Below are 27049 nucleotides of genomic sequence, written 5' to 3' on the forward strand. Positions count from 1 at the left end.
GGAGGGGAATTTAAAAAAGTTTACATCAAGAAGGCTTTTCTACAACTTTCCGAAGACCTAGGAACTTGGTGGTGATGAAAGCACCAGACTCCAGAGAGTTCTTAGGTTAGGATAGATAAAAGGAGAAAGGGAGAGAAGATCTAACACACACATTAATATAAAATTAAACTACTAGAAGATATATAAATGGCCAACAGGTATGTGAAAAGATGTTCAATGTCACTATCAGAGAAATGCAACTCAAAAGAACAAGAGGGGGTGCCTGGCTGGCTCAGGCGATGGAGCATGCAAATCTTGATCTCGGGATTGTGAGTTTAAGCCCCGCGTGTGGAGATTGCCTAAAAATAATAAATAAGTAAAATCTGAAAAAAAAAAAAAAAGGGGGGGGCATGAGGTATTACCTCACACCTATTACAATGGTTATTATCAAAACAAACAAACGAAAACCCCAAAAGACAACATGTTTTGGCAAGGATGTAGAGAAACTGAGTATTGTTAGTGGGAATGTAAAATGGTGTAAGCAGTATGGAAAACAGTATGGAAGTTCCTAAAAATTAAAAATAGAACTACCATATGATCCAGCAATCAAACTTCCAGGTATTTATCCAAAAGAACTGAAATTAGGATCTTGAAGAGCCAACACTCCCATGTTGATTGCAGCATTTTCTATAAGAGCCAAGATGCGGAAACAACTTCAAGTCCATCAACGGATGAATGAATAAAAAAAATGTGGCATACACATACAATGGAGTATTATTCAGCCTTGAAAAAGTAAATCTTGCAATATGCAACGTGGGTGAACTTTGGGGGACATGATGCTAAGTTAAATAAGTCAGTCACAGAAGGACAAATATTGCATGACTCCATGCAGTATTATATGAGTTATCTAAAATAGTCAAACTCATAGAAACAGAGAGAAGAATGGTGGTTGCCAGGAACTGGGGTGCACTGGAAAGGGGGAGTTGCTAATCAATGGGTATGAAGTTTCGGCTGTGCAAGATAATTAAGTTCCAGAGATGTGCTATACAGCATGGTGCCTATAGTTAACAATACTGTACTGCACACTTAAAAATCTGTTAAGAGGACAGATCTCATGTTGTGTTCTTACCACAATAAAATAAAATTTAAGAAAATTTTAAAGTAAACTACTGATTACCTGGCCTGATAGAAGAAATACTGATGCAGATAACCATGTTGACGGAAAAATACAATATAAGATTAAAGAAGTACTTCAGCACTCTAGACATCAGTAGAAGTTCCTATGGCCAAAATCGGCACACCTGACAATTATCTCTAATATTTTAGGAAGCAACAAGTGATACTGCTATTGTGCATCCAATCCTGAATAACCACCACCAAAAAAGGCTAGTATAATGGAAGTGCTTTTTTTGGAAGAGAAGTACTCCTTTATCTGAAAAGCTTGCCTTCAGCCATGTTATATATAGGCAGGTATATTTGAGAGGTAAGAGAGGGAGGAGATACTCACCTACATAGCCAAATAAGGGGATAATTCAGTGCTATGTATTACTAGTGTCTGCATAGCCTCATAATGTAAATCAGGATAACCCTTTTTTATTTTGAGCCCTCAGTAAAGATTACCCTGAAATTGGGGAGGCATGGTGACTCTAATAAAAAGATTTAAGACATGTCCTGAAAACAAGGTCCATTGAGTATTCATCACGTGTTAATGATTAGACCAGGCCTTGACTATGCATTTATCTATCTACCTCATTTTGTCTCCATAACACCACCATGGTACAGATATGATGATTCCCATTTTATTGACAAGAAAACTTAGAGAATTTATATCACTTCTCCCTGGTCACACAGCTGGTAAGGAGTTGGGCCAGACTGTGGACTCAATCTACTTAACTCTACACTCTATTTAACCTAAGCAGTAAAACCTTCCCTCGAATTTAGGAACTCAAAATAAATTCATTCTGACCATGTAATTACAGATGTATCATTTGACAGTACATTCCTGGATTAATTAAGAACTATTCCAATTATTACCTTCACACAATTTCAAACAATGAAACAAACTGCCATACTCAACACAAGGCAAAAGAAATAAAAGAAAAAGGAAAGCTCCAAGGCTGAATATTTCTGTCTATAGATAAGCTTTAAAAATTTTTTAAACGGGGTGCGTGGGTGGCTCAGTGGGTTGAATGTCTGCATTCAGCTCAGGTCATGATCCCGGGGTTCTGGGATCGAGCCCCGAATCAAGCTCCTTGCTCAGCAGAGAGCCTGCTTCTCCCTCTCCTTCTCTCTCTCCATCAATAAATAAATAAATAAATAAATAAATAAATAAATAAATAAATATTTTTTTAAAAAGGCTAAAAAAATTTTTTTTTTAAATGAAGTGTTCAAAACAAACATGACAGAAATTTCCTACAAATATAGGATTCCAAGATAGTCTTTAAGGAGCTCAATAACAGAAAAATACTATTTTAACTAACACCTGAACTTTTAAAATAACCGGATTAATGAGATCTGAGGCTGGGACCTACTTCTCAACAGTGTAATATTAACCTCTCCAAATTTTCAGGTAAAGCTATTTTATATTGTCAATAAAACCTCAACCACTTTGTGATGCAGTCATTTAATCTAATAAAAAGGCAACTGGTCTGGAAACTGCACTAACTCTTTTAGACCATGAGGATACTCCTGGACACACAAATAACTCACTAGTGGATAATGGCAATACACAAATATCAGAAAAATGCAGAAGAAATAGGATAAGAATATTCTGTACGGACTATGTATCATTCAAAGTGAGACTTGGAAGAACTTCAAGAGAACCACTGGAAAATGAGTGAAGGCAAGTCTGGGGTTCCTCCAAGCACAGCGTTCAAGTGATGATTTAATCTTGTAACACAACCTTGAAATAGCTCCCTGTAGCACAGATACCAGACCACACTAAATGTAACTAACGACTAGCACAAAAAGCTATATACACACTAAACTAGTTTTAATTTCAATCTATCATCAAGGTAAGTAAGGGTGGCAAATTTTTAAAATGTTACGTATGGTTGAAGGCAGATTAGTAATAACTGCCGTTTGCTGACTGCATGACCTTGAAGAAAAGCTTCCTAAACTTCTCAGAATCACGGTTCATCTATGAAAGAGAGAGAACAGTATTTGTAGCAAAAGGCTTTGGTGAGACTAAATGAGATAAAGGGGGAGTGTGATGCTTGGCTCAGAATAAGCACTCAAAAATAGTAACTGCAATCATAATAGTTATTACTGTACTTTAAACATACTACCCTAGATATGAAATAGTTGTTTCATATCTATGATTGATTACCTCTCTTTCAGGCTTACAAGGCCCTGTATCTCTCTTAAGGTGTCTCAGGTGGGAAAGTTAAAATTTTTAAATTACTTAATCTTAAATCTTTTATCTTTTAATTTCAATCCTTGTACTATTTATTCAATGTATATCACCAAAGAATATCAGCTAGGATTTCTACCTTCAAAAGTATAGTGTTTTATTGCTTTAATCTGTATTCACAGTTTTCACCTGCTCATTCAAAAATAACTATAGCAATATATATTTCTTAAGCTGCGTTGAATATATGAGGGTGTCACTATTTTATTATCCATTGTTATTTTATTCCTTACAATTTATCTTACCTAAAAAGGTTTTTTTTTTTTTTTTAAAGATTTTATTTATTCATTTGACACAGACACAGCGAGAACAGGAACACAAGCAGGGGGAGTGGGAGAGGGAGAAGCAGGCTTCCCGCCGAGCAGAGAGCCCGATGCGGGGCTCGATCCCAGGACCCTGGGACCATGACCTGAGCTGACAGCAGACGCTTGACGACTGAGCCACCCAGGCGCCCCACCTAAAAAGGTTTTTAAAAGAAATAAATAAGGGCACCTGGGTGGCTCAGTCAGTTAAGTCCGACTCTTCATTTCAGCTCAGGTCATGATCTCAGAGTCATGGGATAGAGCCCTACTTGAGGCTCTGCACGGGGGCGTGGAGCCTGCTTGGGATTCTCCCTCTCCCTCTGCCCCTCCCCCACAACTTGTGCACATTTCTGCTTGCGTACACACCTGCTTTCTCAAAAATAAATGAATAAATGAAATTTAAAAAATAAAAAGGAATAAATACATGAGACAGGTTAAGGTAATCATGATAGATGAAATATTTAAAAATTATCTTAAGTCAGCTATAACCTGACATTTAAGCTTCTCTTTATTTCAACTTTTTCCTATAAAATACTATCATTTTTCAAGTCAATGTTACTTACCACATTTTAAATCCCCTACTTACGTATTTGGAATTTCACTTGTTAGAAGTATCTCTTTACATGAAACCAACATAATATTTTTAAATTTATGTTGATATCTACAAATTAACTATGGTTTGAGAAACTTTTGGAAAAAAGAACTTCACTCCCTACAAATAATCTATGGTCCATTTAATATTTATGTATTTCTCCATTAATATTTACATATTTCTTTAATAAGCTCCAAAAGTGTTTCTAAAATTGTTGCTCATAGACAAAAACTCTTAGGCAACCATAATTCCAATTAATAGTGATGAAAAATATGCAAAACTTCTAGTATCAAGCAGCTCAAGCATCAAGCAGGTAACAGCAATAACAGTCATTTATAGGCACATTCTCTAAATAGCAATGAACTATCCAACTAAAAAAATGTAAAACTTGTTGGATGAGATCTTGGTAGCATCTGCATCATCAACACTTGCCACCCTGCCAGTTGTTAAGACGTACTCAAGTTAGCAAGAATTTATCTGTTCAAACTAATTATTGCTTAAATTTCATCTCCTTCGGGGCACCTGGGTGGCTCAGTCGGTTAAGTGTCTGCCTTTGGCTCAGGTCATGATCCTGGGGTCCTGGGATGGAACACTGTGTCCGGCTCCCTGCTCAGCAGGGAATCTGCTTCTCATCACTCCCCACCCCTTGCCCCCGTGCGCGCACTCTCTCGCAAGCACTCCGCTTGCTCTCTCTCAAGTAAATAAATAAAATCTAAAGAAAAAAAATTCATCTCCTTCATTCCTGCAATAGTGTCCCACTTCAAATTCTCAAAGACCTACCCTTTTTTTGATGAGCAAAACACAAATTTACATATTCTTTGTAACTAAATCACACAGAAAGCATCTCCAATTTTTTAAGTTGGCTTCACCTGTTTTTGTTCCATACCTTATTATTATACCACCAACAGAGCGTTTTTGCAACTTCGCAGTTTGTTCTTTTGAGAGAATTGTTCTACGGGTTAAAAAGTCAAATTCAGGGCAACACAGGCATTTTGGCTAGATTCACCCTATTCAGTGAATTCCCTTGCTTCATGCTTTTGAACATTTAATGTTCTCACATTCTCTAATTTATTACTGGCAGTAAAACTGCAATCCATTTAAGACCATTTATGAATAAAATGAGACCGATCTTTCAGAAGATACGATTTTGACACAAAACCACAGGATTTGAGAGTCCACTAAGCAGAAGCCTACACCAAATTGATACTAAGAACAAAAAACAGGTTGAATGGCCTCAACACCACAGACACCCAGACAGATTACAGCCAAGCTGTAAGCAAAAGAATCTACACACACAACAAAACTAAGTGTATGTGCAAGTCTTGTGTTTAAGTAAAAACAGAGCCCTCATTTATCCAGAGATGAATGTGTATACTCAGAAAAATACAGATCTTCCTTGACTTACTATGGTGTTACCTCCTGATAAGCCCACTGTAAGCTGAAAATGCATTTAATACACAACTTACCAGTCATCATAGCTTAGCCTAGCCTACCTTAAATGTGCTCAGAACACATTAGCCTATAGTTGGGCAAGATCATCTAATACAATGCCTATTTTATAACAAAGTATCGAGTAGCACATGTGATTTACTGAATACTGTACTGAAAGTGAAAAACAGAATGGTTCTAAGCCTATCAGTTGTTCCCCCTTGTGACTGTACGGCTGACTGGGAGCTGCGGCTCGCTGCCACTGCCCGTGGTCACGAGAGTAGGATGCCGCATAGTGCTAGCCTGGGAAGATATCAAAACTCAACACTCAAAGTATGGTTTCTACTGAATGCATACCACTTTCACACCATCATAGAGTTTAAAGATTTTAAGTTAAGGTATCATTAAGTTGGGGACCATATGTAATACACTAGTCAATAAATTAAGGAAATGGCTTTAATAAATGCTATTTGCCTTTAAAGCACATTTTGCATGACCCACCGAGACTAATTTTTACACAATTAAAACAATTTGGAGAGAGCAGATGAGATACTAGTTTTTACACTTTGAGTCTGTAACATAAAGAATTCTGCTCTCAAATAATGAATTAAAAACATGAGTTTGTCCTGAAATGCATTAAAAAATAAGATGGATAGGGGCGCCTGGGTGGCTCAGATGGTTAGGCATCTGCCTTGGGCTCAGGTCATGATCTCAGGGTCCTGGGATCGAGCCCCGCGTCGGGCTCCCTGCTCAGCGGGAAGCCTGCTTCTCCCTCTCCCTCTACTGCTCCCCCTGCTTGCACTCTCTCTCTCTATCATATAAATAAATATTTAAAAAAAAATAAGATGGATAGAAAGATGGATATATGATAAAGCAACTAGTAAATGTTAATGTGAAAATCTTGGAGATGAGTATATGAGTATGTATGTAATGTAAAGTTCTCTCAACTTGGCTGTAGATGAAAAATTTATTTGGAGAATTGCATTTACCTTTATTTTCTGACCAAGCTCGCCTATAGAAATGCTGTTTTTCTGCTACACTGTGACACTACACCTGAAAATATGGTATAGGTCACATGACAGGAACTAATTTATTTTTTTTTAAAGATTTGTATTTATTTATTTATTTAATTGACAGAGAGAGAGAGAGAGAGACAGCGAGAGAGGGAACATAAGCAGGGGGAGTGGGAGAGGGAACATAAGCAGGGGGAGTGGGAGAGGGAGAAGCAGGCTTCCCGCTGAGCAGAGAGCCCGATGCGGGGCTCGATCCCAGGACCTGAGATCATGACCTGAGCCGAAGGCAGTTGCTTAACCAACTGAGCCACCCAGGTGCCCCATACAGGAACTAATTTATTAACTTAATATTTCCTCATACAGCTATATTCTATTAAAAATGCAGGGGGAAGGAGACCACTGCTAAGGCAAAGGCTAATCTTGAGTAATAACCAAAGACAGAATCCCTTAATACTAGCTTTTTAAAGGCCTACATTTATTTGTAACTGGATTCAAAATCTGAGTGAATTACATCACTTGGCTACTTGTTTCAAATAAAAGGTAAAAATATAAATAGTTAACGTTCAATTTTAGATGTGCTGCTGAAGCGAGCACAAAATATAAACAGTTAATGGAACATTAATTTTTACCCAGATTAAAAAGTTACAACTAGACTGTCTTAGAATGTGCTGTGTATGGGGGAAACTGTTATGAACTTTAACCTTTTTTAATTTTTAATTTTTTTTTTTTAAAGATTTTATTTATTTGACAGAGACACAGTGAGAGAGGGAACACAAGCAGGGGGAGTGGGAGAGGGAGAAGCAGGCCTCCCACTGAGCAGGGAGCCCGACGTGGGGGCTCAATCCCAGGACCCTGGGACCATGACCTGAGCCGAAGGCAGACGCCTAACGAATGAGCCACCCAGGCGCCCCTTCTTTTTTAATTTTTAATTTTCAGCTTCATGTTTTAATATATAACACAAGTAGAGGTAAAAGCATTTCTTTCTAAATAAGTAACAAATTAGTATGTGTAATGTGTATAATACCTACTGTTCAGGGGTCTTTTTTTTTAAGATTTTATTTATTCATTTGAGAGAGAGAGGGAGCGCGCACAAGCAGGGGGAGAGGCAGAGGGAGAAGCAGACTCCCCGCTGAGCTGGGAGTCTGACATGGGGCTCTATCCCAGGACCTGGAGATCATGACCTGAGCCAAAGGCAGATGCCCAACCATCTGAGCCACCCAGGCGCCCGTGTACAGGGGTCTTCAAACAGCTTATAAAGGGGCGCCTGGGTGGCTCAGTCATTAGGGGTCTGCCTTCAGCTTAGTGGGGAGTCTGCTTCTCCCTCTACCCCTCCCCTTGCTCATGCTCCTGCTCGCTCAATAAAATCTTTTTAAAAAAATATACAGCTTATAAAATAGATCACAAAGTAAGGTTTTAATACATCCTACCTTAGCTTTCTAAAAGCGCTGAAGAACCCACTAACTCCAGAGATAAATGTGGTTGGAGAAGAAATCAGTGGTACGGTCAAATTTCAGTTGACAATCTTATCTCCAAATAACTGCCCAGAAGTTATAATATTGAAACCTTTACCTTGTCTGCCACATCAAAATGAACTTTTAAATACTTCCACCAGCACAGGGTAGGGCAAAATAATCTAAGATCCATCTCCCCATTCTTTAAAAATCCATTCCTTTCCAATTAGAAATCAGATATATATTCATGAAATAAAAGGGCAAGGGAAACTCAAAAGCAACCCCTAAATCTGAAGAAACACTTTTAATAGTATCTTAATTGGGGGGGGCAAGCATAAATATCACAGTAGTTAATTTTGTTGGCCATTCCTATGCAATATAAATATTGAAAAAAAAAATACGTCTTTACATTTTAATCACATGTATGCTGATGTCATCTGAGGGAATAATTCTTACTTCTCACAAAATAGACCTCTAGCTGTTGTAACAAAAAGTTTTTTTCTAAGAAAGATGCATGATTATGACTCTCCTTTCCAAAACTTAAAAACAAAAAAAAACTTAAAAACAGCCCTGAATATTCACCTAAAAAACCCAAACAAATGTGTTCATTTAAGCAATCCTGTGAAATCGATGCTAATGATCATTTAGTTTGTACACATTCCCGAAAATTTTTAGACCTAATTTCTATTTTATTTTATCTTTGAAGCTAACTTGGCTCTGCAAGAACAAAATGTACTAGTTCAATAAGCTCTTCTTTAGCTCACAAACAGGTACTAAATAATCTTCCTCTATTACACTAAATAGACCCTAATAGGTAAGAGATTTTTTTTTTTTTTTAAGATTTTATTTATTTATTTGAGAGAGAGAGAATGAGAGACAGAGAGCACGAGAGGGAAGAGGGTCAGAGGAAGAAGCAGACTCCCTGCTGAGCAGGGAGCCCGATGCGGGACTCAATCCCGGGACTCCAGGATCATGACCTGAGCCGAAGGCAGTCGCTCAACCAACTGAGCCACCCAGGCGCCCGGTAAGAGATTTTCAACTGCCATGTTTTAACTTGTTGCTGTTTTTTCTATCACTGTAGTGAATGCATAATGGAGGACTAAATTTCCTAAGCATATTACAAATTCTTCTTAGAGGAAGTTTTATAGTAAGCATCCTAATAGGCAAACACACTATTAAAAGACAAGGAGCTTAGGCTACTACAATTTCCCTTTCACCCAACACAAAACAGCAACATGTAGGTTTCTCCTTTGGCTCTTTCTGAAATATCCCTGTTATTCCTAACTCTGCCATAGTTCTTCAGATCTTACAGAACACCTCAAATCTACCAGTTAACAAAAAAAAAGGGAAAATTACACTTTTAAAATTAAACCCAGCACATCTACGGTTGGGGGAGGGAATGGCTTTATCTACTCTTAAGATTTGGTAAACATCCAAAATACATTCTGTATCTTAACTAGAAGTTTGAGGGGGAGAGAAACCTCATAGCACTAGATGACTAAGGAATACATGTCTGAAATCCATGTATAAGAATTTAAATTTTACTATAATTAGCATAGGATTTATGAAATATTAGGGGAAATCTCCTATATTCATAACCTTATCAATCCTTCATGTTCTGGCAACTATACTTGACAAAATTAAAACATTTAAGGGGCGCCTGGGTGGCTCAGTCGTTAAGCGTCTGCCTTCGGCTCAGGTCATGATCCCAGGGTCATGGGATCGAGCCCCACATCGGGCTTCCTGCTCAGCGGGAAGCCTGCTTCTCCCTCTCCCACTCCCCCTGCTTGTGTTCCCTCTCTCGCTGTCTCTCTCTCTGTCAAATAAATAAATAAAATCTTTAAAAAAAAAAAGAAAACATTTAAGTAATTATTTTAGATTGCTTTGGGGTTTTGTTTTTGATCTGTTCATCACAGATCAAATTTTTACTCATCAACTTCATAGAGGCATCACCAATGGCCATGCGCTAAAAATGTGAACACTGCTTAGGCAGTTTGGTCTACTTCTAAGGGCAACTTAGAACGCTGCAACAATAAAATCCCATTGAATGTAGACTTCGTTGTTTTATTTTTTTAAGATTTATTTGAGGGGCGCCTGGGTGGCTCAGTTGGTTGAGCGACTGCCTTCGGCTCTGATCATGATCCTGTAGTCCCGGGATCGAGTCCTGCATCGGGCTCCCTGCTCCGTGGGGAGTCTGCTCCTCCCTCTGACCCTCCCCCCTCTCATGTACACTCTCTCTCTCTCATTCTCGCTCTCTCAAATAAATAAATCTTTAAAAAAAAAAAAGATTTGAGAGAGAGAGAGCGCACGCACGCACACATGAGCAGGGGGGAGGGAGAGGCAGAGGGAGAAGCAAGACTCCCTACTAAGCAAGGAGCCTGATGCAGGACTCGATCCCAGGACCCTGAGAGCATGACCTGAGCCAAAGGCAGCCACTTAACTGACTGAGCCACCCAGGCGCCCAACTTTGTTGTTTTAGAGATCACTACTCTTCATAAGCAGTCCACTAAAAGTGCAAGTAAAACTCAAATATGCAGGCTGTTGAATAAAGAGCCTGTGAAAAGAACTACTAGCAAATTATGTTTCTCTTTATTGATAAAATAAAGATTTTACTGAACGACACTTAGTCTAAGTTAGTAAAGATGATCACAACCATGTTGATTTAAGTTACTTACTACAAAAATATTCCCAAATCAGTGATTCTCAAAGGAGTTCCCACAATTAGAAATCACTCCATACTTCAAGAGATGTTACTGATTGGCATGTGCTGAGCATGTGAAAACTGCTGAAGCAGAAAAATGTGTTGAAAACCACTGACTACAATTTTAAAGGCACTATGATTAGAACACTAAAGTAGGGGCTCCCAGCGGCTCGCTCGGTTACGGGTCTGCCTTTGGCTCAGGTCCTGGACCCTGGGTCCTGGGATCGAGCCCCGCATTAGGATCACTGCTCAGCAAGGAGTTTGCTTCTCCCTCTCTCTCTGCCTCTCCCCTCCACTCATGCTCTCTAATAAAGAAAATCTTAAGGAAAAAAAAAAAGGGAGAAATGCTAAAGTAGTCCCCCCTATCCACAGGAAATGTGTTCCAAGACCCCCAGTGGATGCCTAAAACCACATAGTACCAAATCCCATATAGACTCTTTCCCTGTATGTACATACCTATAATAGTTTAATTTATAAATTAGGTACACTGACATATTAACAATAAATAAGAACAATTATAACAATATACAGCAATGTTATGTGAATGTGATCTCTCTCAAAATTTACTGCACTACACTCAGCCTTCTTTTGACTTGAGATAAAATGCTTATGTGATGAGATTATATGAGGTAAATAGCACAGGCACTGTGATACAGCATTAGACTACTGAACTTTTTTTTTTGAGGATCATCTGATTCTGGATTGCTACTGACCTCAAGTAAAAGAAACTATGAAAAGTGAATAAGGGGTGACTACTGTACTATGATTTAGTGGATGGGGCTAAATACCCCTCAATGTACAAGACAGTCCCACAGGTTGAAGAACTACCCTCAACTGACTTTCAAATATCCAACTGGGCATTAACATAGGTAAAAACCTATTTATAACTGATCCCAATTTTAATCCTGTATTAAATATAAATCACAAAGTACATTTTGCAGAGTTTAATATGCACATAATTTTCTAGGAATGTACCTATCATGTAAATGGAGAGATTATATTTTTGAGCCTCTTGGCTTTTATTTGACAGTGTCTGTATTTTGTCTTCATTTTTGAAAAATATTTTTGCTGTTTTTTTCTTCTGGTACTTTAAAGCTGTCACTCGACTGTCTTGTTTGCATGGTTTCTCTGCTTTAACTCTTTGTCCCTCTGTATAGGTTTCTCTTTTCTTTGGCTACCTTCAAGATTTTCTCTGTCTTTTGTTTACTTACCTCCTCAGTTTAAATATGATGTCAAGGTGTGTTTTGAGTTGGCGGGGGGGGGGGGGTATTTATCTTGCTTGGTGTTCTCTAAGCTTCTGGATCTGTGGTTTGATGTCTGACATTAATTTTGGAAATTTTTCTATTATTTCCTCAAACATTTTAATATTTCTTCTACTCTGTTCTCTCTTTTTCTGGGATTCTAATCATTCATATATTAAAATGTTTAATACTATCCCCAAGCTCTAGGGTGTTTTAACTTTTTTTTGTGTCAGCTGGGTAAATTTCTTCTACCATTTATAATTTCACTGGTTCTTTCCTTGGCTATGTCAATTCTGATAAGCCCAAAAGCATTCTTCATTTCTTTACTGTGTAATAATAGCTCTAGCATTTCTTTTGATTCTTTCTTATAGTTTCTATCAGCTAAAATTACCCATCTGATCTTCATGTTATCCACTCTTAACATATTAGTCATTTTAAATTCCCTAGCAGATAACAGCATTTATGTTAATCTAAGTGTACTTCTGATGATTGCTTTCTCTAGAGAATTTTCTTTTTGCCTTTTTGTACGCCTTATAAATTTTGTTTGAAAGCTGGACACGTATAGAAGAGTAGAGACTGAGGTAAATAATTTTTGTGACTGGAAATGGACATGTCTTTTCTTTGCTGGGTCTTTAGTGCAGGGTTTGTGTTAATCTGTTTAGGAGTTGGGCTGGATTTATGATTTGCTGTTGCTATGGTTATTCTCAATGTACCACAGGCTTCAAAAATCTACAGAATAGCTGGTGCCTATGGTGGGGGATGGTTTACTACAGCAATGTCTATCCGATTCTTTATGCTGTGTCTCTTTGCATGATATTGTTCCTAGTAATATTCTGCATTCACTTGTTACTCAAAACTTCTTATAGTGGCAGGGGGTTGGAGATGGAATCTTTGTAGTTCTGATTAAGGTTCAGTCTTAGGCATACACTATACCCCTGGATCTCAGGGGTGTGACCTTCTTGTTCCTCCTGGCTGCAGTTTTAAGCTCAGTGCCCCGCCCAGAGGAGATTCTTTCCCCTTTTCTTGCATTGCCGCAGCTCAGTGAATGCTAACCAAGGGGCCAGCAGAGATGCCCTTCCCTTCAGAGATTAAGGTTATTGTTCCATAAAAGAGACAGAGAAAGAATCAGAGTTTTGTGCCCCTCTTGAAAGCTCTGCTGCTTTTCCCCTCCTCTAGGTCAGCACTGCAACAGACACTCCCCAGGGTTCTTTCCAATCTTTTCTAACAGTGCCTAGTGAGTTTGTAGAGAAAGAGCTTGGAAGAAGGTGCACTCAGCTTTCATCAACTTGTCAGCTATTCTAGCTGAACTCTTCTTACCAGTGTCCAGTTGTGTCCAATGAAGGTGACACTGAATTCATGTATACCCTCTCACCTTAAAAGACTGGCCAATGGTTTGCTCGGTGACCTCAGTTCTTTAACAGTTCTCAAAAAAAAAAAAAAAAAGTCAAGAATTTAAAGTGAGTCCCATTCTTTTTTGGTGCAACAGTGACAGCAAATCTTCTTTTTGTCCCAGGACCAAAGTCAGAAGGTGGTTATATTATTTAAAAACTATCTCCAAATAATCGAGCAGGTGTTACAAATTGTTTGGAATAAAAAGGGAGTCTTTATTGGGTTTAATGAAGTTGAGAAACACTGACTTAGAGGATCTCTTTCAAAACAACTCCCCTTTAACCACTGCTAAATATTACAGTCAACATTTAGGCCTGAAACTATTAGCAACCAAATCTTTGCTATAGTTTACCTGCACAGCCTTGCTTCTATTTTACTAGTTTTAAGTACCTCAGAGAAGCGGGGGAAAGGTAAGTACAATGAAAATCACCTGTGTAAACAGAACTGGTTAAGGACGGGGCCAAATTAGTTAAAACAGATCCTTTTTATTTCAACTGTAATTTAGTATCTATTGAGAACCAGCTTCCACTATCAACCTTTTTAACAAATTTAATAAAGCCAGCATTGTTATAGTCCACCTCAGCAACTACCTTCTATTTGTGGATAAAGCTAAATTCTTACAAATAACTCCTGTTTTCCATGGTTCCGTAACTTTTGCATTGATAATGTTCATTTGGTTTAGCCTATTTACTACTGTCACTTTAGAAAAAGAGGAACATCCATTGCCTCCCAGTGGAATACAAATGGTGGTATTTTCCACGAACTGGACTACAGACTTAAGGTTCCTGACATTCCTCTCTTAATAACCCTCTGACTATTCTTTTCCTCCCTTAATATGTTCTACTTCCTGTTCTCAAACTGGGAATACAGTGTAACATGTTCTAAACAGGACTTATGCCCCACTGTGACATTAACAGCAAAAGCCAAGTCTGAGATATAGCTGCTTAAACACTGTTTAATATTACATTTAATATGTTAACAAGGTTTTAGGTTATATGTCAAATTCAGTCAAACAATATAGCACTTTCCAGAAACCAAAGAAATGTGAATCAAGTCTTTTTCGGATAGTGATTTTCTGACGAGTTTTTCAAATTTCCCTTTTTTTTAACTTTTTAGGGCAAATCCTATTTCATATTTCCATAGACTCACAGAATACTGATAATATACTACAAAACCCGACCACTGTAATTTCCTCAAACTCAGCAGATGGTACTTTCAAACCTAGAAATCGATCAGATCCATAAAGTAAAAAAGAAAATACAGCAAGAAAGAGAGTCACTGGGGCAGAGCCTAAAGAAATATTCTGAAATTTTTTTCGCGAAGACATTACACTCCAAGAGGCTCAAAATAACCCAACACTGTAAAGCCCTTCATAGAGGAGGTAAAAGCATCAGGCCTAGGCCCTCCTGTATAGAAGAAATCACAGTAGGGTAAAAGGGAAAAGCAGAGAAGGGAAGAGAGAAATCATTACTTTGGGAGACCATAGCCTCATTAGGGGGAGATTTTTTAACCCCCCCTCAAAAAAAAACTGATAAAGGAAACAATCTGAAAACATCAACTGATAAAGAAAACAATCTGAAGACAAGAGTAGGTAACCGAACACCCTACAATAAGACGGTTTAAGGGAAGGCACTCTTCTTAAGTCTAATAAGTCAAATCTGCGTTTAACCGCCACTTCACTGAGCGTCTGAGTCCTACTTCACCCATTCCAAAGGCCACATTCAGAGGCAAAATCACAGCAGTGAAGGAAAGGCCACTGAAAATAAGCTCCCCTGCAGGAAAGGAAAAACCTGGGGGGTAAACTTGATTTTGGAAAAGGGAGAGCCTGGAGAAGAAACGACGCGGGTGCTCCCCATCTCCAAACGAAACGAAACAAAGCTAAGCAAAGAAAGTCCAAGTCTACACCGGACGTGGGGGGAAGGAAGGTCGCGGACCCCAGGAAACAAGAGTTGCCGGCAACCAGCACAAAGTCTGTTCAGACTAGGAAGCTGGAAGGGAATCCTGAGGGCGGAGCCCAGAGGGGAGTAAGGGGTGTGTGGGGTAAGGATGTACAGAGGGAACCTGGGGACCATGGTGGGTAGAAAACGGAAAAACAATCCGAAAAAGAGGGGTGGGGCTGAACAAGGCAGCGCCCAGGGATAATGTCACCTGGAGCCGGGGGGGAATCCGACGGGAGGAACCAGACCAGCAGCCTTGGGGGAGGGTAATCTGCTTTCCTTAGCAGCTGGAGGCTGCGGCGGCCAAGACACCACCCCTCTTTTTTCCTGTCCTTAGCCCCCCAAGTCCCCCTGGCGTGGGGAGGGGATAAGGCAGAGCCCCAGAGGCCGGTGCCCGGAATGGTTTACCTTCGCGGGAGGCTGGAGAGGCTCCAGCCCGAGCTCCTCCCGCCGCCGGCTCTGCGTCCGGAGTGAGATGAGGCGCCCTCCGGCCTCCTCCCCCTCACCACTTCCCCTTTCCCCCTTCGGGGCCCTGTAGCTCCGCTGCCGCGGGTTCCTGGTGCCGCGGCGGCCCGGCCTCCCCGCCCCCTCCGCCTCCTCCCTCTGCCTCTCAGAGGCTCACTCTGGAGGCCGCCATCTTCGCCCAGGCTTTCAGCAACCGCGCTCCAATACGCCTGCGTCGCCACCGCCCAGGCTGTCACGAGACCCGGTCAGCTGATTTCAACTCTTCCGCTTTCTGTCCCGCCCCACCCCCCCGCATGCATTTCTCGGCTCTCCCCGTCCCATTCGCCCTCTTTCCCAGAAATTCCGCGTTCTACCGGCCCGCCCGCCCCCCAGAATTTACACATGCGCCGAGTGACGGGGCCGGCTGTAGGAGCCGGAGTCCACGCAGTGCCGAGGAGGACCCGCCCCGAAGCAAACGCGCGCGCGCGCGCGCTCGCGGGTGGAGCCACGCCCCTCCGGCTTGTTCTCCTAAGGTCACGCCCCTTGGCGGGTGGCTCTGAGTCCTGCGGGCGACTGTGCTGCGTCCCAGCTCTTTACACAGTTAATCCCCTGAAGTCCTCTTTTAAAGCCTTTCCCCAGCTTCGCCCCGGACTTCAAATGCCGTGGAATATCCGCGAGGCAATCCGAAGGCTCAGCCTGCTACCCGGTTTGGCTGGATTGCGAGCCAGCAGGTTCACCGCTATTAAGACTTACAGAATGACAGTTGAGGGTTTAAATTTTAGTGGTCTGGGAGGTCGCCAAGATTAAAGCTTGGGAGATGGCTATGGCTTGTCGTCGATGGGAATGCCAGGAAGATAATACTGATAGCTCCATTTATTGTCTGCTGATCACGTGCCAAGGGTTTTATTTACATTAGTTAAACCTCAACTCTGAAGTAGGAATTATCCTCGTTTTGCAGATAAATTAAGGCACTTCCCCACAGTAATGGACTTGGTGTTTGAACCGTAACAGTCTGACTCCATAGTCTGTACCCTCAATACCATCTCCCTGAACACACATAGGAGCTGGAGGTGGGGCGTCAGGTTAGAGAAAAGAGGGGACATTGTGTGTTACCTGTGAGCAAGTTTATGGAAGTTCTTACAGTCTCCTCTCCCAGACCTGAATTCTAAAGACCACAGTTCAAAAATGAATGATTCTGCTGCAAAGTTCAAAAAACGGATGGGGGTGAATTGCATGGATACATGATTTTATGAGGGTTAAAGTTGTCTGAGGGGTTTAATATTCTGCAAAGCCATGCTGAAAGTGATTTCTCAGAGTCCCTTTCAGCGGTTGACTTGTTTTTTAGAGATGGTAGTTGCAGGATGAAAAATGTAGACAATGGTTTTTACAGACTTTGCTTCTTGACTTTATTGACCCTTTTCCCTACCTTAGGGCAGAAAAAGACTGCATTTAGCCTTAGAGTAGTAGTCTTTCCTGTACTGCAGCAGTAAGATAAGGTGCATCTTAGGGGTGGTGCCAGGAATAGCTGGGTGTGGACAGAACCTTAAACAGAGTAGAAGGGGAGGAGAAGGAAAAAGAAACTGGAGGGCTGAGTTAAGGGGCCTTCTTGCCTTATCCCATGGAAACAGAAACTTGTGTTTATGCGGCATTTTATAGGTTGCAAAGCCTTCCAATAATTCCAGAAGTCTGTATGGAGTGTATTATTTTTATTTTATAGAGGAAGCAAACCCAGAGAGTCCAAGAGACTTGCCCGAGGTGACCTAACTCCTAAAGGTTAAGCAGAGATTTAGTCACAGGACTTGGAACATGGCGGCCAGTGAAGTAGTAAACCTCCACACTGCCTTTTTGTTCTATATTTGGGACAGATGAAATCGGTTCTCAGAGTTGGGAGGAGACTTCAGCATTATGAAATGCCCCCATCCCCAGTAGGGGAAAATTGCCTGCCTCCCAAGACATTTATCTTCATTTTTAGAAACCATCTTCCTGGGGCGCCTGGGTGGCGCAGTCGGTTAAACGTCTGACTTCGGCTCAGGTCATGATCCCAGGGTCCTGGGATCGAGCCCCACATTGGGCTCTCTGCTCAGCGGGTAGCCTGCTTCTCCCTTTCCCACTCCCCCGCTTGTTTCTGCTCTTGCTAACTCTCTCTGTCAAATAAATAAATAAAATCTTTAAAAAAAAAAAAAGAAACCATCTTCTTTGGATTCAGCCAACTTGACCTCTCTTCCATGAGCATTTTAGTTGTTTTGTTTTTCCTCTTTGTGACATCCCTTTAAGTATTTGCCAATACAGCTTATCACCTCTCTCTCTCTCTCTCTCTCCTCTGCTTATCACTTTGACTACCCCAGCCACAGCTTCCCATCTTCCGAAGCCATATCCCTCATGCTTTCAGCTGTTGCTCATAGGATGTGGTTTCAAGCCTTTTCACAATTGCCTTGGTTGCTCTTAATTTGATTTGTACAAATTTGTCAGTGTCATTCTTAAGACACTAGAACTAAATGCAAGAGTCAGGAAGGATAAGAGGATTTGTCCCTTCTTTCTCTATTCTTCCTTAAACCAGTACCCACCCCCACCGCCAACACACATATTCACTCTTTTTTATTTATTTATTTTTAAAGAATTTATTTATTTATTTTTGAAATAGAGAGAGAGAGAACAAGTGGGGGGAGGGGCAGAGGGAGAAGCAGGCTCCCCACTGAGCAGGGAGCCCGATGCGGGACTCGATCCCAGGACCCTGGGATCACGACCCGAGCTGATGGCAGGGACCCAACCGACTGAGCCACCCAGGTGCCCTACTCACTCTTTTTTAAAAAGAGTGACAAATACAAGGCAGGCCCCTCAGACTTCTCTCTCTGGATTTGTCTTTTTACTCAAAATTTAAATTTGTATTAGCTTTCCTGACACTTTCATAGTGCGCACAAATCAAATTTAGTTAGGAGAGGAGAACACAGAAGATGCCCTTCTAAATTGTGTGACATATACTGACAGTATTTCACAGCTTTTTATTTTTATTTTTTTATTATGTTATGTTAATCACCATACATTACATCATTAGTTTTTGATGTAGTGTTCCATGATTCATTGTTTGCGTATAACACTCAGTGCTCCATTCAATACGTGCCCTCTTTAATACCCATCACCAGGCTAACCCTTCCCCCCTCCCCCTCCCCTCTAGAACCCTAGCTATCATTAGCTTTCATCAGTGGCATAAGTTAGTTTACAAGTCAGGAGAGGTTTTAGGGGCGCCTGGGTGGCTCAGTCGTTAAGCGTCTGCCTTCAGCTCAGGTCATGATCCCAGGGTCCTGGGATCGAGCCCCGCATTGGGCTCCCCGCTCAGCGGGAAACCTGCTTCTCCCTCTCCCACTCCCCCTGCTTGTGTTCCCTCTCTCACTGTGTCTCTCTCTGTCAAATAAATAAATAAAATCTTAAAAAAAAAAAACAAGTCAGGAGAGGTTTTAGATTTTAGGGAACCTACAAGATGGTCAAGCACCTGTTTATCACACTCCCTATTGCTGTTAAATTGCTCTTCCTAATGAAATCAATGTCCAGATCCAAAATAAATCCCTACGAACTCTATGTAATTCAGCAAGATTGGAACTGTTTCCAGTACAGTAGCCACTTACCCCATGTAACTCCTGAATAATTGAAATAAAGCTAAAATACACACCAGATTTAATATGAAGAATAGTAAAATATTGCATTAATAATTTATGTATTAATAACATGTTGAAATAATATTTCGGACATATATTTGGTTAAATAAAATACAGTATTAAAGGGGCGCCTGGGTGACACAGTTGGTTAAGCATCCCACTCTTGGTTTTGTCTCAGGTCATGATCTCAGGGTTGTGAGATGGAGCCTAGTGTTGGGCTCTGAGCTCAGCAAGGAATCTGCTGGAGTTTCTCTCTCCCTTTCTCTCTGCCCCTCCCTGTGCTCACTTGGTGTGCTTGCGCTCTCTCTCAAATAAATCTTAAAAATAATACATTATTAAATTTAATTTCACTTGTTTCTTTTTTTAAAAATGTAGCTACTAGAAAATATAAAATGTTATAGGTGGCTCCTATTATATTTCTCTTGGACAGTGCTGTGTGCAAACACACAGTCAGAAAATACTTTCCCGTTGAGTTGGCAAGCTTGAAGCTCCCACAGAGTCATCTCCTACTGGACTTAATTTTAATTTTTTATGTGGTTGTTTTTTTGTTTGTCAGTGTTTCTCAAGGTTTATCTCACCACATATAGTTTTTTGTGTTCCTCTATACTATTCTAATAATTATATAGACTTGCATTTTTTGCCAACATGTGACAAATGGTGATGACACAAGGATTCCTTGGTGCATATACATATGTTTGTGTACATACATAGTTCCCAGATAAAAAAAATAATAAATCTTAGTCTGGTTTCCCCTGCTCACTTAATCCTACCCTATGAACTCTAATTTTATTATTAATGATGTGGGAAACAAAGGCAGAAGGAAATGTAGATAAAATTAAATGTCCTTAAAAACCTGCAGCCCATTGACAAATGCTTGAGGCAGGCAGAGTATAATGTTCTTCCAGGAAGCTCCCAACCGTCTTAATGTCTTTTAATGTCTTGTTAGAGGGAAAAATAACCTTGGTTTTGCAAGGCCTCTGGTATCCCAGGAGTCTTCTTTAGCATATGAAAATCCTTTTGAAACTTCCTTTATCTTTACTTCCCCCAACCCCAAAGTATATAATCAGAATCCTGGGGCAGCACCTCTTTCTGCCCACGGGTCCTGTCCCCGTGCTTTAATAAAACCACCATTTTGCACCAAAGACGTCTCAAGAATTCTTTCTTGGTCGTCAGCTCCGGACCTCACCAACATTCAAAAACTACATCAATTAATATGAATGAAAATGTCTTTTTAAACAGATAATTAGGGGCGCCTGGGTGGCTCATTCGTTAAAGCGGCTGCCTTTGGCTCGGGTCGTGAAGGGGGCGGGGGCTGCTCAGCGGGAAGCCTGCTTTTCCCTCTCCCACTTCCCCTGCTTGTGTTCCCTCTCTCGCTCTCTCTGTCAAATAAATAAAATTTAAAAAAATATAAATTAAAGGATAATTAAGTTGTATAAAGGATTTTGAACTTATATTAACAAAAACATTCTTTCATTTAATTACAGAAAATTATTCAGTTCTGACCATATTTTCAGAGTTGGATCAAGAGGGAAAATGAAATACCTGGTCTGTCGTTTAACACTTTGAAACCATTATTAAAATATTAATTGATTAAGGAAAAGGCCTTTCTGTGTTCTTTTGTTAAACTTAACTCCAAAGACTTTTTTTTTCTCTTTTTTTTGGTAATATACACATTGTTGAGGATTTTCTAATTTAAATGTTCTTACTAGTCAATGCAAACACTTCCAGTATTACCATATTTGAGAAAAATCTAGATGCTTCTATATGTTTTTCCATAAAGGTTTTGAAGTGAACAATATTTCCAATCTGCTAGGAAATTATTATAGTCAGATATTTTTAGTCATCAGCCCTTCAAGGAAATATAAGGTATTAAAAGATCATAGGCAAGTTCTTGATCCTCTTTAAGCCTCAGTTCCCTCATCCATAAACTAGGGATATTGGTATCTTGAGAGACGGTAGTGAGAGTTAAAGTCACTTTGTGGAGCACCTGTTTACCAAGCACTTGGTACCTGCTGATTTTCTCACTATAGTTAATCTCAGGATCCCCAGCTGGTTTATATAACCCTTGTGTTTGAGTTTCCTCCGTCTGACTAAGACAAGATAAACAGACATTTAAACTATTATTCACAAAACAGGGGAGGTTCAATTTCTCAACAACTGTATCTGAATATTCTTATCATGAAAAATCATAAAACATTTCATGCCAAAAATGTGTCATTATTTTCTTTATTTCTTACAAGAGAATACAGAGTCGCCTTGCTAAAGTCATACATCAATGTACGACACAAAAAGAGCTAGATGCATGCAGTGTTTGTGCAATAGAACATTTGAATAATGAGCCAAAATTTGATCGTGAAGTTCTTAGAATGCCAATGGCCCATTCACACAGAAATCAAGGTGAGAAAACATCCTCTAAAGTTAATTAGGTGCAATAAAAGCTTCTACTTCCCATGGATTTCATCAGAATTCATCTCAACTACAAGGAAAAGATGTGTATCTGTTGATATTGGGTAATGACTTGTTCATATTACGTTCATCTAAGAACATAAAACTTAATTACACAATTAAATTCTTTCTGACTTTGTGCATATGAAGATGATATGACTGCCATTTCTATGTGAAACCTAATTTTGCCAAGAAAAATATGACTTTTTTTTTCCTTCTGAGCAGCAGTAAATGAGGTAGCAGCCACTTACTTAGCATGAAGGAAAATAAAACTAATATAGGAAGTAGTATTTCAAGCTCAGCTACTGGTTCTCAAATCCATACTGTGGATTTGGCAAAAAAATAAATAGTAAATCAATGTAAAGCAAAATAAAAGGTACCTAATAATAAAGACAATTAAAAAAACCTTACTAATATAAAAGTAACTCACATATACTAGTCATTGCTGCCACCCAATTTTAAAAAATGGTACAGTTAAATTCGATCTATTACAGATCTGCCTGTAAGACAAACCTTTGAGAGTAGAAAGCAGCCTACTGTACTAGAAACAATGGTTTAGTTACAACAAGTAAGACCCCACTGTTTTCCCATTTATAATTATCTTTGGACACTGCATTTACTTACTTGGAGACATACATTTTTTCTCCTGTCTTTTCTTCATCTTGTAAATTTTGAAATCCCAATTCTACTACTTATTAGCTACTTAACTTTGAACCTCAATTTCCGTATCAATGAAAGGAAGGCAATATACATATCAACTCCAGTTGTTTTGAGGATTAAGAATCAAGACACACTATCTAATAATGTTGGACCAACATTATTTAATATTATAAATGTACATAATAGAAGAATAAAAATCATAAACTTAAAAATGGGATAAGGGAGGAGAGGGAGATAAATCCTTTATCTTTCATAATAGGGAGTAAATTAATACTATCTAAATTTTAGTTTTATTTTTTAGTATTTTATTTATTTATTTGAGAGAGAGAGAGAGAGCACACAAGCAAGGGGAGGGGCAGAGGAAGAGGGAGAAGCAGGCTCCCTGCTGAGCAGGGAGCCAGACATGGGGCTCCATCCCAGGACCCTGGGATCATGACCTGAGCCAAAGGCAGACCCTCAACTGACTGAGCCACCTAGGCGCCCCAATACTGTCTAAACTTTAAAAACCAAGAAAGAAGGGCAAAAGAAAACTAACTTTTATGGAGCATTTAGTAAGCACCATTCATGTTCCGCAAGTGTTAACTTCCTCTCTTCCTTATATACCTTTTGTTCTCGTTCTCTGTAATTCTAGAAGCAAATAATGCAACATTTGGGGCAGTGCTGGATTACAGAGTTGGCAGTTTAAGAAAGTGCTTAGGACACCAGCAAAGCAAAGACTCCCAAGATAAAAGAAACTTAAAAAGGATTTGCTAGTAAATGTTTTATAAAAAGCACCAAAATAATAATCATGGGAAAAATCAAAATTTTGTTGAATTCCCTTCACTTATTTCATGGGTGTAGAATTGAGGACTTCTAATGATCTAAACCCAGCTCTGAGTTGGGGAGGTTTTTATTTATTTATTTATTTGTTTGCTTATTTATTTATTTTAAAAATCTGTGAATACATATTCACAGAATAGAATGCTTTGTATTACTATGTTGAAAATGGAAGTTGGAGACAGGCATGAGATATCAAAGAAGAGTTTTAAGGGAGGAGTCGTTACTGTGCACTGAGAGTTTACTCTATGCCCTGATCTATTACAACATGTTGTTACCTGTTTTGTATGGATGAGAAACTCACCAAGGTTCAGAGGGCTTATGGGACCTGCCCAAAACACCCCCTTAAGTAAGTGCTGGAGTTAAATTTAAATCCACATCCACCTGGTGCCAAAGCCCAGGATTTTCCAAGAGTAATTCGATGACTGTTTTTATTTATAGATGAAATGGTACACTTTGAGCAACCAACAGTTTAGATCTTCTTCTGGTCCTTCCTCGGTAATCCTTAGGAACTTAAAGGTTTTCTGCCATGACCAGAATACAAACTGTGTCATGATTATTATTACCATCAGCAGGTGGAGGAAAAGATGCCTAATGGAGTCACAGATAGTTTTAGGAGAATTACAAAATGAGGATTTCGACCAGAGAGAAAATGTATGTAGTAATAGCGAGGTAGAAGTTTAGGGGTTAAGTTTTTCATGAGGGTCATTAACATTTCTAAACCAAGGAATTTCCAACATACAGTCTTTTCTATAGGCCAGTTGTATCATTTATGGTCTGATAACAGAATCTTTCAAAAATCATATGAATAGCTTAGATTAAAGAACTCTTTAAAATTTCACCAAATCATGGGACGCCTGGGTTGCTCAGTCAGTTGAGTGCCTACCTTCAGCTCCAGTCATGATCCCAGCGTTCTGGGATCCAGTCCTGAATTGGGCTACTTGCTTGGTGGGGAGCCTGCTTCTTCCTCTGCCTGCCACTCCCCCGGCTTGTTTTCTCTCTCTCTCTGACAAATAAATAAAATCTTTAAAAATAATAAAAATAAATAAATAAAAGTTCACCAAATCACTAAGCTTAATGTCCTTCTTATTCTGTTTTTCTATATAGTCTTAGAAGACATATTTTCTCTAATGTAGATTTCATTAACCTATGTGTCTGTGTGTAAATACTAATTACTTGAAAAGCTATGTAACTATTAGAAAACTACGTTTGCCAAAAGATATCTATACACTGATATACGTTAAACAATTTAAGATTATTTACAAATATGAAAACAAAATAGCTTTTATGTCTAAATCTAAATCTCTGTCAACAACCAAACTGGTTCTAAAACATGAATAAGCCCAGGTTTTGCAAAAATGTCCCCAGTGAATAATACAGTGAGAAATTCAAATAGATGGTGGCTCTACGGTGCCTTAAGTCTGAAACAAGCAAAATGTGCTAAATCATTATTTAGCACCTTCCCCTTCCAAAAAGTGCTTAATTTGTTTTTTAAGGATTTCTATACTATCTCAAAAGGCTAAGGAAAAGATACTCCAGTTAATCCACAATTTTAGTTAAGTTTGGACCAGTTTTCAAGGAAATATATCATATATCAATCTATCTCATGTCTATTGTTTATTGAATAGTTACTCTGTGTACTGTGCTATGAGCTTTAATACATCATCTGATTTAATTTTCATTGCAATCCTGTAAAGGAAAATGCTATTATTATCCCCATTTTATTGATGAGGAACCCAAGACATTAGAGAAGGTAGTTAGCTTTCCCAATTTTTTTTTTTTTTTTTTAATTTTTTTTTTGAAAGAGAGAGAGAGTACAGTGGGGGGGGGGGGGGGAGCGGCAGGCAGAGGGAGAAGCAGTCTTTCTGCGGAGCAGGGAGCCCGATGGAGGGCTCGATCCCAGGACCCTGGGATCATGACCTGAGCTGAAGGCAGATGCTTAATGAATGAGCCACCCAGGTGCCCCAATTTTCCCAATATCTTATCACCAAAAGCTGCAGGGCCTTTCTAGACGATTTCAAAATCTATGCTCTAAACCAATTAGCTTCATTTAACTCATGAGCTCTACTAGCCATGATTTCTTCTTTCCTTGATTGTTAAGGTGTCACTTCTGTTTATAATTCTATCAAAAGGTATATTAGACATTTTTAAATGAAGGAAAACTCTTCTACACTTTGTTTCTGGTGTGTTTCCTCAAAATAACACAGAAGAAATACTTTGATGTCTTATTCTTTTTTTTTTTTATGGTCTATGGATTATGTTTTTTTTTTTAATTTTATTATGTTATGTTAGTCACCATACAATACATCATTGGTTTTTGATGTAGTGATCCACGATCCATTGTTTTCGTATAACACCCAGTGCTCCATGCAGTACGTGCCCTCCTTAATACCCATCACTGGGCTAACCAATCCCCCCTCCCCCCTCCCCTCTAAAACCCTGTTTGTTTCTCAGGTCCATAGTCTCTCATGGTTCATCTCTCCCTCCAATTCACCCCGCCCATTTTTCCCTTCCTTCTCTTAATGTCCTCCATGTTATTCCTTATGTTCCACAAATAAGTGAAACCATATGATAATTGACTTTCTCTGCTTGACTTATTTCACTTAGCATAATCTCCTCCAGTCCCATCCATGTTGATATAAAAGTTGTCTTTTCTGATGGCTAAGTAATATTCCATTGTATATATGGACCACATCTTCTTTGTCCATTCATCTGTTGAAGGGCATCTCGGCTCTTTCCACAGTTTGGCTATTTCGGACATTGCTACTATGAACATTGGGGTGCATATGGCCCTTCTTTTCCCTACATCTGTGTCTTTGGGGTAAATACCCAGGAGTGCAATTGCTGGGTCATAGGGTAGCTCTATTTTTAAATTTTTGAGGCACCTCCACACTGTTTTCCAAAGTGGCTGTACCAACTTGCATTCCCACCAACAGTGTAAGAGGGTTCCCCTTTCTCCACAACCTCTCCAACATTTGTTGTTTCTTTCCCTGTCCATTTTTGCCATTCTAACTGGTATAAGGTGGTATCTCAGTGTGGTTTTGATTTGGATTTCCCTGATGGCTAATGATGATGAACATTTTTTCATGTGTCTGTTAGCCATTTGTATGTCTTCTTCAGAGAAGTGTCTGTTCATCTCTTCCGCCCACTTTTTGACTTGATTATTTGTTTTTTGGGTGTTGAGTTTGAGAAGTTCTTTATAGATTTTGGATACCAGCCCTTTATCTGTAGTGTCATTTGCAAATATCTTCTCCCGTTCTGGCGATGTCAAAGAGGTTACTGCCTATGTTCTCCTCTAGGGTTTTGATGGATTCCTGTCTCACACTGAGGTCTTTCATCCACTTTGAGTTTATCTTTGTGAATGGTGTTAGAGAATGGTCGAGTTTCATTCTTCTGCATATGGCTGTCCAATTTTCCCAGCACCATTTATTGAAGAGACTGTCTTTTTTCCATTGCATGTTTTTTCCTGCTTTGTCAAAGATTATTTGACCATAGAGTTGAGGGTCCATATCTGGGTTCTCTATTCTGTTCCATTGGTCTGTATGTCTGTTTTTGTGCCAGTACCATGCTGTCTTGGTGATCACAGCTTTGT

The 27049-nt window shown here is 39.6% G+C and overlaps 1 protein-coding gene across 4 annotated transcripts in view; it reads right to left on the bottom strand.

Moving 5' to 3' along the window:
- Positions 1-16328, bottom strand: part of DNAJC13 (DnaJ heat shock protein family (Hsp40) member C13) — a 122391-nt gene extending 106063 nt beyond the window's left edge. For 3 of the 4 annotated variants that reach the window (XR_004300090.1, XM_032408702.1, XM_032408698.1), the window contains exon 1: positions 15851-16111. The gene's annotated coding sequence lies outside the window, so the exon portion shown is untranslated. Of the gene's footprint in view, positions 1-15850; positions 16112-16286 lie in introns of those variants that run through there. The other variant, XM_032408699.1, reaches the window with a different exon arrangement.
- Positions 16329-27049: the final 10721 nt, after the last annotated feature.

Source organism: Phoca vitulina, unplaced genomic scaffold, assembly GCF_004348235.1.
Source record: "Phoca vitulina isolate PV1807 unplaced genomic scaffold, GSC_HSeal_1.0 scaffold10, whole genome shotgun sequence".
In the NCBI taxonomy this organism is placed as follows: domain Eukaryota; kingdom Metazoa; phylum Chordata; class Mammalia; order Carnivora; family Phocidae; genus Phoca; species Phoca vitulina.